The sequence below is a fragment of the Patiria miniata genome, unplaced genomic scaffold (genome assembly GCF_015706575.1).
Source record: "Patiria miniata isolate m_02_andy unplaced genomic scaffold, ASM1570657v1 HiC_scaffold_30, whole genome shotgun sequence".
Taxonomy (NCBI): Eukaryota; Metazoa; Echinodermata; class Asteroidea; order Valvatida; family Asterinidae; genus Patiria; species Patiria miniata.
In genome coordinates, this window is record NW_024037070.1 from 5,396,638 (window position 1) to 5,412,341 (window position 15,704).

The 15,704-nt window shown below is 42.2% G+C and overlaps 1 pseudogene; it reads left to right on the forward strand.

The window, feature by feature from the left end:
• The first annotated feature begins 1,384 nt into the window (after window positions 1-1,384).
• LOC119739401 lies at window positions 1,385-15,133 on the forward strand (annotated as a pseudogene).
• The last annotated feature ends 571 nt before the right edge of the window (window positions 15,134-15,704 follow it).

Here is a 15,704-nt window from a genome sequence, read left to right on the forward strand (position 1 = left end):
CACTATGTAGAACGAATAAGAAGTTAATAGTCTTATTATTTATTAAAAGATGCCTGCCCTGTGCTCTTAAAAAAAAATTCTCCCAAAGAATTTCAAGTTGTATTTCTTTTTTATTTCAACGACAAAAAACCTATTTTTTCCCCCAATGGGTGTCTGCACATCTCTGAAAAGGGCCCTAACTTGCCCACATTTAATGAAACGACCCTGCGAGTTGCAGTATTATCGGGCATACTTCCAATTTTGTAAACACTTCAATAACTAAATGTCGGTGGATTTTATTTTTTTGTCTCTCATTCGAAAGTGAAAAGGCCTAACTTTGTTATTGTCAGGACACGTGCAGTTGGAAAAACAAATTGGGATGAAACTCAAATGAGCCACAGTTCATTCCAATAAGTTGTGATTTAACTTGGGACAGGATCAAATGTGATGGAGTACAGTGATTATTCACAAGCAACACGCTTACAACACTGGTTATCTACAGGGTGTTTCAAAAAAAATGAAACCCAACTTCAAAGAATGAGTATGGACAGACGATATGTTTCCTGGCTTATAAAATGTATTTTGTCAAAACGTTCAATCTGCTTTTCAGACCAGGTAGCAGAAAACATAGGAAAGAAGAAATATTCATTTTACAAAAAGAACCACATTAATTCTGCTTTTCTGATATTCTATTAGCAGAAAAGCAGACGACCACTTTTGAATCTCCAGGGGCGTCGCGAAGGTGGTGGTGGGGGGAGGGGGAGGGGGGGGGGGGGGGGGGGAAGGGGCGCTTGCTCCCGGCCTCCCCCCTTGGAAAGGGGCATTGGATCAATCCCACCACCACCAACCCCCTAACCACCACCCCCCCCCCCCCCCCCCCCCCCCCTTCGGATTTTGGTGGTGAGAAAATATAAAAAGAAAAAAACAATTTTGATGTTATTTCGTAACTTCCCAATGAGGTCACGGCCATAAACCTGCAACGCAAACATGTCCAACCTCGTTTTAAATTAAACAGTTCACTGCATAACACCGAAGTAGATGCACTGAGTACGAGGTTTGCAGACACAGCCATTGCCACATCAGGGAAATCCCCTGACCCGTCTGGTACCTGGTCTCATGTTGGTACTAGACGAGTAGCAATGCAAGTTACGCACATACGTAATGGTATTTCCCCCCTTGTATGGCGCAATAAAAAAAAAACCTTGGTGCCAAGGTTCAGTGCATGTATTAAGTGTCAGTACACACGTACAGTCAGACTTACACAGCGACCATGGGCGGTTGTGTCAGCAACGAAATGAGTCAAATTCCTGAGAAATTTTCTCGTCGGTGAGATTTTGTGCTGTTTTCCGAGAGGAGGTTTCGTTCAATTGGATATTTCAAACGGTTTACCCAGCAAAGTGGCAGCCGAGGACCGTGCGTCACATCAAGGTAGGTTAAGGTTGTAAAATTGGTGGTGCGAAAAAGAAAAATCGGAAGACCGTTGCTCACTAATCTAGCCAGACTGCATTAGCCTGAAACATTTTTTTGGAAGTCTCTCTCTAAATAGATGCTATTATACGCTGTGTCGTGATAGAAGAGCTGGGTTTGGTCCACATAGTTGGGCGACGGTGCAGATGCAGGTGCCGGTTTTATATTGGGGCATGCAATGATGCAGTAAGGGACCGATGGGGATCGATTGACGACTAATCAGTGTCTGATCAGAATTTATTACAACATGAGCCAGGGCGTTGGTCGGACGATTCCAATTTCCATATGCTGGCATAGCTGCTGTTTTGAGACAGGACAATCTGAAGTCTATTCTATTTGTATAATAATTGTGATCCTCAGGCGCGGTTCTAGAACCAATAGTTTTGGGGGCTAGCACGGTGGATCCAGAATTTTTTCAGGGAGGCGTGCTGAAATGTAGACCGGTTATTTTTTTCAGACACTTAGGCCTCCGAAAATCAATAGGTGGAGGGGGGGGGGGGGGGCTCATGCCATATTTTCAATGGGGAGCGCCAATAAAATCATAAAACCATTCACACTATATTAACTAATGCGCCCTTGTCACGACTTTTTCTTTAGCGGAGACCGTTCGCATGTACATCACAATCCTTCTTTTTGCCCCCCCCCTAGCCCCCCCCCCCCCCCCCCCCCGTAGAACCGCGCCTGGTGGTCCTATAATACTTGCTTTCCAGTGCTTTGGGGAGACGAGTTTCGACAGCAGTATCGAACACTCCATTTGTGTTTTGTTTTTATCAATTTTGAGAGTCTTACTAGTTAAATAGCCATTTGAAAAAAACAACCAATGATATAATTAATATTCAAGTGAAAGAGTATAATGCGATCCTCGTTATTTGTTTTACCAAATAGAAGAGCAGCAAACATGGCATTTGAACGAGAGGAATTATATGGTAGGCCTATAGAATAAGACTTGTGTTTAGATAATGTATTTTCCAAACGAAGAAAAGGGGATTGCTTATCTATCGAACTGATAACATAACAGAGCAAGGAGTTTATAACAGAGCCTCATTTGTGGACATTCCCCAATCAGTCTGATCTTCTTATTGCACAAGTTTCCTCTGCCCGGACCTGCAGCCCTGAGGATCAAGCCTTTAGTCGCTAGTGAAGGCGCGCGTGTGATTCTACCCGGACACGTAATGCACAAGATTCTGGCACGAAAAAAAGACCAGTATAGTGGCTTCGCCGCATCCGGGGTGTGTCACGTGTCCGGATAAGCGCGTGGGACCTGACTAAAGGCTATATAGCCTGGATCCTAAATTGTTGATCTCTTCGTGAAAAAAAAGGTTCATCTAAAAGCCTTTAGAATTATTTTGTTTGTCCTCGATTTTATTCTCAAGACTTTGATAACCTTCCCATCTTTTGTACTTTTCTTTATGGATTCCTTTTAGGCTAAATTAATGGTAAATTTGTGAAAATTATTTGACTAACGGGCAATTCCACGGATTTACAAACCTCAATACCAAAAGCAAAATTCCTAATGCCACAAATGAAACATGTACCATATCATTTTGGAGCCTTTAATTTGTATTTTATTAAAATATTGTTTATTTCTAACAATGTTTAACAATTCAGCTAACGGAAAATAATATTAATAAGTACACGAAACTCAGTTTGAGTACGTCCGCCACCATGGTGGCTTCGATCCGATTTCTAATACAGTAAAAAATAAACCAGAATAGTTGGATGAATAATTTCTTTTTAAGATATTTTGTAAGGTTTATCAGAATTAAAATCCACTTAATGATGATAACTTTTATTATGCATCCTGTTGAGTTGTCCAAAATGTATGGCCGACACTATATAACTGCCCTAACGCAGTTTGTCTTGATAGTACGGATTGGATGATGGAGCACTTTAAGGTCAAATTATTGAAAAACTGTTATGAAGGATGAGCGTTCATGTTGAGGTGCTCAGTAAGTAAAATGCATGGGAGTATTTCACGGAAGGAATTTCTCACTTGGGCGTTGAGCGTGACCTTGTTGGCCTTAAGGGCGAATCGGGGGGGGGGGGCAACGGGGGCCATACCCCCCCCCTCCCCCCAAAAAAACGAACCCATTTTTAGGTGTTGGGCCTTGAGCCAAACACCTATTGGTTTTGTAAGAATTTACTGTTTTTGTTCTCAGCATATTTCTCAGCAAATCTCCAGAACTGTTTGGAAAAATGGAAACATATATGAACTTCATTTGTCAATACATGAATGCCCAATCCACCGCAGATGTGGTTTTTTGCAATTACGTCATCATGACGTCATCATGGGTCACGTGACGTCACTTGAAAGTTTAATAAATTTAATCTTTGAAATTCCATATAAAATCAACCGTGAGAGACCGGAACCTGAAATTTGCGGGAATCGACATGGTAATACATGATCTTCATTTTATTCTGTGCACGTAAAATCACGTGGCCCTTCCTTCCGGTCGAAACCGGAAGTGCCTAATAATTTAAAAGTGGAAAAAGATATGAACTTGCTTTTAACGATTTAAGTGTCTGCCTGGATTGACCTTTCAAAAAAAATAATGGTGAAGCCATAAAGTGTTGGAGCGCCCTCTAGCGACAGGTTAAAAAACGTCAAAAACGCATTTTCACTTGATGTCAGTGGCGAAGTTTGCGGTAATCGCTTCAAAATTAATGTAAATGATTACCATAATGCAGACAACACCTGTGCGCGAAAAAAAATTGATTACGTCATCAGACCGGAAGTTACAATAAAAAGACCTTTAAAAATCTTTAAAAAAATTGCTAAAAAATATACCGTGATAGATATAATCAAGATTTAGCTGTATACAACACAGAAATATAGCTCTTGAGGTTTCTGGTAATGACGTTACAATGACGTGATCAAGTGTCATATTACAAGCAATCAAAGATTTCTAGATTTAATTTTTGAAAAGCAATATATAAAAATCAACTGCCACAGATTTGATTTGTTCTTAATGTAAATCGATACAATATTGCAGGGTCTTCATTTTTGGTAATAAGTGCAAAATCACGTGACCCTTCTTTCCGGTCGAAACTGGAAGTGCCTTATTATTTGAAATTGGCAGAAGATGCGAACTTGCTTTCAACGATGTGAGTGTCTGCCTATAGGCAGTACTGTACAAACATATTACAGGTGACGTCATTAAATGTTAGAGCGCCCTCTAGGGGCAGTTTAAAAAACGTCGAAAACGCATTATCACTTGATGTATGTGGCGAAATTTGCGGTAATCGCTTCAAACTTAACATACATGATGAACTTAATGCAGAAAAGACCTGTGCGCGAAAAAAATGAATGACGTCATCAGACCGGTAGTTATAAAGAAAAGACCTTTAAACCTTAAACAATTGCTAAAAAATCAACCGTGAGAGATATAATCAAGATGTGGCTATATATAGCAGAGTAAATATAGCTCTGGAGATTTCTGGCGATGACGTCACAATGACGTCATCAAGTGTCATATTACAAGCAAATAAATATTTCCATATTTAATTTTTGAAAGTCAATATAATATCAACTGCTACAGATTTGATTTTGTTTTTATGGCAATCGATAAAATATTGCAGGGTCTTCATTTTTGGTTTTAAGTGCAAAATCACGTGACCCTTCCTTCCGGTCAAAACCGGAAGTGCCTTATTAATTGAAATTGGCAGAAGATGCGAACTTGCTTTCAACTATTCGAGTGTCTGTCTAGGCAGCACTGTACATCAATTTTACAGGTGACGTCATCAAATGTTAGAGCGCCCTGTGGCGGAATGTTGAAAAGTCAAACATGGATATAAACATGCATATTTTGAGTTGATGTGTGTGGCAAAGTTTGAGGTAATCCATGGCCCAACACCGTGTGGTTGTTCCTTCAACCTCTAGTTTTTATTTTGTTTTTTTTAAGCGACGTCGCAATAAAGGCAGGCGCTGCGAACACCACCATCTTTTCTTCCAAAAAAAATGTTACATTTTGTCAAAAATTGCCTCAGATTGCACCATAGAGCATCTAGAATCCAACAATTTTTCGGGGCCCTTCACCGGTCCCGAACCCTTTGCCGTAATTTTTTTGTACCCAATTTTTTGGGGGACCCATTGTTTTTTGTCCCCCTCCCAAAAAAGAAGTTGTGTTCTGGATCCGCCCTTTGTTTGCCTACCTTGATGGTATGCGGAAATAGTTCAGAAAGTTGTATTCTGGGTTCAGAATTCCGTAGTCACTATACATTATTGACAAACATTCCGCAGTCTAAATAGCCCCGGGCCAGTATCACCAAATAATTTTCTGGATCAAAATAAGTTATTTTGATCCAGAAAATCAAATAATTTTTTTAAATAACACCTTTCTGTGTCAAAATTACACTGAGGCCAATGTTTTTTGGGTCAAGTTGAACCGAAAAATGATCCAAAGAAGTGTCAGGTATGAGAAGTGTGATCCGAATTTCGGGTCAAATTGTACCCAGGACTTTCTACTAATCGTGCAGTCTTTATTCGTGGACTCCATTTTCTGGTCCAATTTTAATGGTCAATTTTTTTTAATATTTTTTTTTTTCATTTTTCTTAAAAGAACACTTTATGGCGAGGTAGAATTCGGGCTTGTATATAATCACAAACTTTTCGTCTGCACTCGTTAGCCTGTCGTAATAACATCAATTATACAGTTTGATCGGCTTCTCTATAATGTGTCAGGTTGGTAGAAATTCCCGACTCCAAATTGAATCCCTACGACTCATACTGGATTTGATAACATTACATCTAAATTCTAATGGTTTTTATTTTGTTTTACTATTGTAGAGTACACCATTTGCAGCTATCCAAAAAGTTACTGATAACATTATTGTTGAAAAGCTTACTTGTTTTAAAGGTAGTAATAGCACTAAACTCCCTGTGAAATTATTGTTTCTGACAAACTTTCATTTTGAAGAAAACAATAAAAGAAGGTCGTTTCCTAAGATGCGTCTAAAGATGCATTTTTGGAAATTTCTGTTTAGTAGTTTGTTTTCAATTTGGCGAAGCCATGAACGGGTGCCGTGTTGACGCGAGGCACACGCGCGTGCGGCGGTTGCTATAATTCGTCGCTTCGGTGCGTGACATGGCTGCAATCGGCTGAATGAGAATGACGTGTCCCATACGCTGATTTCGGGCGAAATTTAAAACATGACTCGGCAACTTTCGAATTGAAATCGAGATCCTAGAACATTGTTTTCTCGGAATATACAGCATTAACTGAGCCAAAACTTCATCAGGTTAGTTGTTAATTACCCTTCTTTAGATTTTGAGCACGTTTGTTGCTACAAACGAATAAAAAATGCACAAATGACAAATGATGTATCTACCTTTAAACACAGCTGATATGAATTTCTGCCGTAACGTAAAGGAAGCACATCGAGCCTCCACCCCCCCCCCCCAAAATGACCTGAGTTAACCTGATGTTAAACATTAATTCCTATCCATTTTCAGAGTTGATCACCATGAGTGTTCACAATTATTACTGTACCCTTCAAACGAGCTCCGCTCAACCCACGCCCTTGTCCAAAGTTCAAGTATTTGTGTAGGTGTTTTCCAAACCTTCGCTCTTATTAGAACTCGGCTTCATGTTTTTTTAAAGGCCTGGCATGGGAAATTCTTTTTTAATTGTGTACATTTTGTAATTCAGAAATATCAAATCCTGTAATACGAGACTTAAAGGGAATATAATACATCATTTGCTTTTGCTGTAATTTTCAGAAATGGATGGAATTGAGGGTTGGAAATATATAGCAAATATAGTTACACTGACTTTTTTGAGGTTTTGGGTTCGAAAATGCTATAAAAACCAAGAAAAACAATCATTTTCCTGTAGTCTGGTTCCATGACTCCATATAAGAAGAAACAGAGCAGTTTACATACATTGGGGAATTGTAAGGTCAGGGAACCAGTCTAGCTGGCTTGTACCCGTTCAAAGGTGTGTAATCGATTGCAAACAAGTGCGATGGTCAATTGGGGCCAGTATTAGAAAAAAGCGACTTTTTTTCCTACTCAATCTTGGTGACCAAAAACCAAACCCTCAAAGCGCCCTCTTTTCACAGCTTTAAAAAAACATACCAATATCGATACATATTTAGATAATTTAGTTCATTAGCTTTTCAACAATTCAAACATTTTCAAAAATTCCAATTGGTTAAGTATTTTTTGAGTCATGGCAAATTCCAAATTAGTGCGGATATTTTAATCTGTCCACGCGTCTCATGCAATTATCATTTGTTAGGAATGTAATGAATTTGGGATGAGGATAGTTTTACTTTCTCTGATGTGTCAATCTTTCTTTCTCTATTTGATTCTTTTTTATTTATTTTTCATCTTTTTCCAACAATGTTCATTTATCCTTTTAGAACTAATAGTAGTCCTGACAAAGTCTGCCTGGTAACTTCTTAGATGTTTAACGTGCTGCTCTGTCTCTGCCCTCTACTCAGGCTTGGCAGCCTTCTTAGATGCAAATATCATTCGTGGTAGATGAAATGAAAAAGCAGCGATTGTAATTGGCCATAATCAATAAATATTTACCCAATTGGAAAGAGTTGTTCGTTGTTGCAAAGCTAATGGACTAGCATCTCTAAATATGTATAGATATTTGAAAAGAATTTTTTAAAAGCTGTAAAAAAAAAAGAGAGCACTGAGGGTTCAGTTATGTTTGGGACACCTTGTATAGTGTAAATTGCGATGAAGGAAAAACAATTTGTGAATACTATGATCTGCATACATGCACTCGGCGAAAGTTTCTATTAACAAATTGCTATCGTCATTCATTATTGTCTTCTCCATCAGCACCATATAATCTCTCTTATTTCCCTTTATTTGTCCTTAACCACAGCTGTGATTGGTCAATACATAAAAAGGCTTTATAAATCGGTCTGTTTGTATCACACATTGTGAGGTCAGATTACATATCAAAAACCCATATTGTACTCTCACCATCGTCCTTTGATATCACGCACACATAAAATTGCCTAATTGCACAAATTGCCTTCTTTAATTTGACTGCAGATTCTGCAATGGATGCAAATCCATTCCGAGTCAGGGGGCATGGTGCCAACCAGGGAGGAGCAGCGGATGGGAGGCGTCGGCAGGAAAACGACCAACCAAGGGATCAAGGAAATCCAGGAAGATTTGGCAATCAGCGTGGCCAGGAGCGTGGTGGTGGGTATGGCTGGGGGCGTGGTCAAGGACGAGGACAAGGGCGTGGTCAAGGACGTGGTCACTTCAGGTCAGTGTGTCATCGAGAAAAATTAGATTTTGACTTTCATACTGTTAAACAGTCAGACTAACTTTTTTTCTGAACTTTATTTTGTTTTATAGAAATGTTGGTCCTAATCACCAAGATCACAGAGACCAAGAAGGTTTTCAAGATGGTCAAGGAGCAAGGCCCCGCACCCAAAGGGAACGCCCCATCAGGCAGCCTGGGTACAGAATGTTACAGTCTTTGCTGGATGAGGAGAAGTGCCCTGCTGAGGTAGTCCAAGAACTTACCTCCTTCGGGAAAGGTTTGGAGAGTCTGCTGCGTGAGCGTGAGATCAGGCGCGACATGATGGTGCTTCTCATTCAAGTCATGGACAGGGTCTGTGACTGCGAAGACTCCCCTCAGTCTGTGGTCCGGGTCTTGAATGCGATCGTCGACACAGACTTCCTCAGCAGGAATCTTAGTCAGCACATCAACAGCATGACGACCGAGTTTGACGACAGGTATTTGATGAAGGTCCCTGATCTGATTGGCTCAATCTTGAAGCTGATGCAGACGCTCATCCAGAAAGTCCAGAACACCATGAAGGATGTCCACGTTGTCCTCACGCTCATTGACTCTGTTGCTAGGACTTTAGAGACAAAGGGATACCCACTGGAGAGTGAAACCAAGGTTCTATTGAGCCAGCTGCTTCTTTGCTGTCAGCAGAGAGAAAAAGAAAAGGCGCACAGAAGCCAGCGACAGAGAACGGACCAGGAAGCACCACCACCAAACGACTTCAGAGCAATTCCCATATTCCCGGATGTTGCTGAAATCACCACGAATGCTGACAATTACCTTAGACCCAATGTGGTGCATGGGAGGTATCGAGACCTCAACCATTACCTCGATGTCCAGTTCCGCCTTCTGAGACAAGATTTCTTGGAACCATTGAAACTTGGCATCGCAGAGTATCACGTGTCCCTTGCACAAACCAATATGAAGCGCAAATTGAGAGATATTCGCATCTACCATGATGTTGGGGTGCATTTTCCCATCTGCACCAATGAAGGGATCACACACCGCGTGAGCTTCGACATCTCCAAGCTCAGGAAGGTTAGATGGCAAGCAACAAAGCGACTCACTTTTGGATCCCTGGTTTGTTTGTCCAAGGACAACTTCCAGTCAGTTATATTTGCAACTGTTGCGAACCGAAAGCCAGAGGAGCTGGAGGAAGGATTAGTGGATTTGCGGTTTCAGGATATGGCACGCGTCTCAGAAATAGACTCCTCGGATTGTTTTATAATGGCAGAGTCGTCCGCTTACTTCGAGGCCTACCGTCATGTTTTGCAAGGCCTGCAGGAAGTCAATGACAATAGTCTACCCCTACAGCGTTACATCATCGAGGTCTCAAGTGATGTGAAGCCCCCTCAGTATCTTCGCCGTAATAGGTTTTCTACCTATGACCTGTCTTCGCTGACGCACACAGAGGAAGAAGGTGACAAGGATGATGAGGGTAAAGTTCTACGTGACCTTAGGAGGCTCAGCACAAAGGCCAGCGCAGTACAAGTCTTGACTCCATCTAGTTGGCCCCGAGCTGAAACTTTGCATCTAGACGAGTCGCAGCTTAAAGCCGTTCATGCTGCACTGACGCAAGAATTAGCCGTCATACAGGGACCACCAGGTACAGGCAAAACCTACATAGGTCTGAAGATTGTGCAAGCTCTCCTTCACAATAGAGAAGTGTGGAAAGAAGATGACGAACCAAACCCCATCTTGGTGGTTTGTTACACCAACCACGCCCTAGATCAATTCCTCGAGGGGATCATGAATTTCAATCAGAACATTGTTCGTGTCGGTGGCAGGAGCAACAGCGAGGATATGAAGGACAAAAACCTTAACTTTCTGAAGAGAGAACAGCGGCGTAAACGGGATGTTCAGCGCGCAGTTCATATCCGAACTAGCAACATCTTGAGAGAAATGTACTCCCTGCGTCAATGCATGGAGGTCTCCCAGAGGAAAGTCGAAAAAAGCATGAAGGGCATCATCAATGAGGACTTTCTGCAGCCATTCATGACAAAAGAACACTATGCAACCCTCACGGTAATCTTTCGTGAAACAGGCTATAACAGGCCGACATCTTACATACTTGAATGGTTGGGACTTTCAGGAACCTTTCGTGTAGCAACGGGCCAGGAAGTTGGTATCGCTGCATTCATGGGACAAGATGACGAGCCAGAAGAAGATGATCAGGAGGAAGATGAAGAGTTTGCTGTTGCTGAGGAGGCAGATGCGATAGCAGAGCAGCGTATTCTTGATGACAAGGAGGATGACATGTTTCTCTTTGATGAAGATCCTCAAGAAAACCACCTTGTCTTGGATATCGACAGTTTGGTTGCAGCACAGCCTGAACAAGAGGGATGGCAGATGCAATCACATCAAAAGAAGCGAATGAGAAAAATGCTCTTGCACAACCTTAGAAAATCTGAGAAAATGACAGAAAGAGACGCTGGGAGAGTGAAGAACGTTTGGGCAATTGGAGACATCAACAGTCGTTGGAAGCTGTACCGTTACTGGGTCAGCGAGTATAGCAAGAATGAACGGAGACGAATGGAGATCGTGCAAGAAAAGTACGAGGCCCTATCACAGGAACTGAAGGAGGTTCGTGTTGAGGAGGATCTTTCCATACTGCGTCGGGCTAGCGTGATCGGTATGACAACAACAGGTGCTGCGAAGCATCGCAATGTATTGCAACGTGTTGGTCCTAAAATTGTGGTTGTAGAGGAGGCAGCAGAGGTTCTTGAATCTCACATCGTCACCACATTGAGTGCCGAGTGCCAGCATCTTATACTCATTGGGGATCACCAGCAACTGAGACCAAACCCCACTGTCTACCGCTTAGCTAAAGACTTCGATCTTAACATCTCCCTCTTTGAGCGGATGATAAAAAATGGCGTGCCTTGTCAGTCTCTGGTCCAGCAACATCGCATGCGTCCGAGATTTCAACAATCATGAGGAACCACTTCTATCCAGACTTGAAGAACCACGAGAGTGTCCGATCTTATCCGAAGATAGCCGGAATTAGTTCAGATGTATTCTTCCTCGATCACGATATTGAGGAGGAAGAGGTTGATGACTCTCGTAGCAAATCCAATACCCACGAGGCAGAGGTCCTGGTGGCACTGTGCAAGTATCTGATACAGCAAGGTCAGTACCAGCCCACACAGATCACAATCCTCACGACCTACGTGGGTCAACTCTTCAATTTTAAGCGTTGCATGCCCAGGTCTTTCTTCAACGGTGTTCGCGTATGTGCTGTCGACAATTTCCAAGGGGAGGAAAATGACATCATCCTGTTGTCTCTGGTCCGTAGTAATCAAGAAGGTAACATTGGGTTCTTGAAGGTGTCAAATCGGATGTGTGTGGCCCTGTCCAGGGCGCGACATGGTTTCTTTTGCATTGGGAATTTCCAAGGGTTGGCGCATGGAGATTCACTGTGGAAGAACATTGTACAAGAGATGCGCGGGAGAGGTTTGTTGGGGCGATATTTGAGTTTGGTTTGCCACAATCATCCCAAAACTATCACAAGGGTCAGCACGTCAAAAGATTTCCTCAATGTGCCCGAGGGCGGGTGCAGCTTGGCCTGTGCGTTCAGACTCGATTGTGGCCACAGCTGTGGCATGCTTTGCCATCCAACTGACTCTGAGCATAAAGAGTACAAGTGTCTGAAGAAGTGTGAGAAGGTCCTCCGTTGCGGGCACAGGTGTAAACTGCTCTGCTTTCAAAAATGCGACAGGTGCAAAGAAAAAGTTGACAAGACTCTGCCATGCCGGCATCAAAAGAAAATCCCATGCTACCAGAATCCAGACTCGGCCACATGTTTGGAGCAGTGCATGAAAAAGCTCCCCTGTGGTCACAGGTGCCGTCGAAAATGCGGGGAGGAGCCCTGTACTGAAATCTGTCTGGAAACAGCCTTTCGCAGTGACTGGCCTTGTGGACACGCTGTGCAGGTCAAGTGCAGTGACGGCCCAGAGAAATGTCCAAAGAAGTGTGGAGTTGAGTTGGAATGTTCTCATCAGTGTCAAGGTTCCTGTGGGGCTTGTAAGAGAGGCCGGCTGCATGTACAGTGCCAGCAGAAGTGCAACCGCACCTTAGTTTGTAGTCATCAGTGTACTGCATTGTGTACACGTGAGTGTCCTCCTTGCGCTGAGAAGTGTAAGAACCGTTGTGTCCACAGCAAGTGTCCGAATCGCTGTGGGGATCCATGTGCCCTCTGTCAAGAGCCTTGTGCATGGCGATGCCCTCACTACCGATGCAGTAAGAAATGCAGCGAAGCTTGTGACAGACCGCCGTGTAACAGACCTTGTCCGAGTAGGCTTGGGTGTGGTCATCCATGTATTGGCTTGTGTGGAGAACCTTGTCCTGACAAATGTCGTGTATGTCACAGAGATGAAGTGACAGAGATACTGTTTGGAGACGAAGATGAGCCAGATGCCCGGTTTGTCCAACTTGAAGACTGTGGTCACGTGTTTGAAGTAGGAAAATTTGATCAGTGGATGGAAATGAAAAATGAGGAGCAGAAGTCAATTCAGTTGAAGGCGTGCCCAAGATGCAACACACCAATCAGACGGAATCTTCGCTACGGTAACATAATCAATGAGACTTTGGCAGATATTGAGCTGGTGAAGGAGCGTATATTTGGTACCAAACGGGAAATTGCCGCGAAAAAGGTCCAAGTCCGAACCATGCTTTATTCGGTAGCGACGGATGTCGACTTAGACACTTTTGCCGATCGAATTAGCCGTCCAATGGGTCTAGCTGAATTAACAACCATCGAAAATCAGTTGCTACTCCTTAAGGACATGGCCAAAGCGAAGAAGAAGGCCACAGACGTTGCGCGAGATGTTCCCCAGTACATCAGAAAGATAGAGGTGCATAGGAAGAACCTCTTGGAATTAGAGAAGTGGTTGCTGAAACCTCGCATGTACCTCAGCACGCAAGAACTTGACGACTGCAGCCGTGAGGTACAGCGCCTCTCAATGTGCTTTAGTTTCTTCTTCATCAAGGCAAAGGTCCAGGCCGCGGCCAGTAACAGTAACAAAGCGAGCGTACAGATCGTTGAAGACCTGCTTCTCAGCGGTAAACCTCTTGAGGAGAACAGTGTGAAGACTGTCAAGACGTTGCTGGAGAAACTAAGAAGAGAGTGCACCGGGCTCGGAATATCAGAGACCGAGCGAGTCATGATTGTGAAAGCCATGGGGTTTTCAAAGGGTCACTGGTACAAGTGTCCTAATGGTCATTGTTATACCATTGGAGACTGTGGCGGGGCGACTGTGGAAAGTACCTGCCCCGAGTGCAAGGCGGCGATTGGAGGAACAGGTCACCGTCTTGTTAGTGGCAATGCCCTTGCCTCGGAGATGGACGGGGCTAGATATTCAGCATATTCTGAAGAGGCCTTCATGGAAAACTATGACCTCAGAGAATTCTAAAAAGCTTTAGAGGAGGTAAACCTACTTGACACTTTTTATGATAAATGAAAAAGAAATACATGAAAGACAATCAACTTTAAATTAGTAAATATCTTTTGAAATCGAAATATAAATGATTATTAAGCCATACATCTGTTACACTCTTCGTCTGCATGGGGTGAGTTTGCAAGACTTTAATTATGACATTTCTTTGTTTGCTTGGAATTTTTTAAAATATATGTAATGTACTTTATTCGCATTCCGTAATAATGGCCTGGTGGTGACATAAAAAAATTCCAAAAAAATGTTCTATTGTTTCTCTGCTTGCCATCCACAGGGTGCACATGGCCCATTGGGGAGTTGGACAACAGAGAGAGGAAGAGACCATCATCAATTATTATAATGATTAATTATTATGGTAATAATGTGCATATTTCATCAACAAAGCTTAAAGCTTGGGAATTTGGTGTTAATTCGTTATTGAAATCTAAATATATGAACTTGAATTAGTCGTTCAAATCTGACTTCAATTCTGAAATCGGCGATTGCTGTTTTCCAATCACGACAGATAATGTTGTTACTGACATACGATTCGATTCCGATTCGTGAGTGTAAACTTTGTTGGAACTGAACATTAAGAGACCAAGGCCACTGGTGGGATTAAATAAACTTAGAAAAGCTATGCAAAGAACTAAGATAAATGGAATTATGATATAAAATTTCATGAAGTACATTTACTGGATTGTTTTGACAGACGGTTGATTTAATTCACTCTGCAATTTTAGAAAACAAAACAAACAAGTGAGTCGACATGGCTCAAGTGTAAACAAAAAAGTAATTTCAATTACAATACAATTTTAGTTTATTCTTTGTAAGTGTTAGTCGTAGTATGACAAAATTGTGTGGTAAAATGATATAAAACAAGGGGCTATAGGGTTTCGTGCGAGGATTGTTGACTGTATATCAACTGGACTAACTATGGGCGTCGCAAGGGGGGTGCTTGCCACACCCCCCCCCCCCCAAAGGCAACCAAAAAAGGAGGAAAAAGAAAGAAAAAGAGGCGCGAAGTCATATTGCTGTTAATTAAATGGGTGAGGGGGGGGGGGCCAAACGTCCCTGCCCACCCTCGAAAATGATCAATCGAGAATGTGCTGGAAAAGTGCAGGGATTTTTTTGGGGGGGGGGGTGTGCTTTGCCCCCCTCTAGAAAAAAATCCTGGCGACGCCCATGGGACTTACTTAATTACATGCCTCACTAGTGATTGGGTGATAGTGACACTTTAAACTGAAAACCTCAGTGATAGCGATAACCTTTTCTTGTAAAAATGATGAATGAAGAAAGGTTTCTTGGTCGAAGCTGGTAAAATAGGTTTAAACGTCAAATTATTTGATTTTGAATCTTGTACATAGCGCTTTGCAATGCCAATATTTGTAATTTGGTGCATGATGATGTCTTATGCTCTTGGTGTATGTTCTTAGAATAACGGGAGATATACATGTAATTTTATAAATAAACCTTACAATTGGAATTAATATAGTATTGAATTACTGTATAGTAAGTACTGTGGTTAACTTGCTGTTTATCTATGTATAAGTATCAAGAA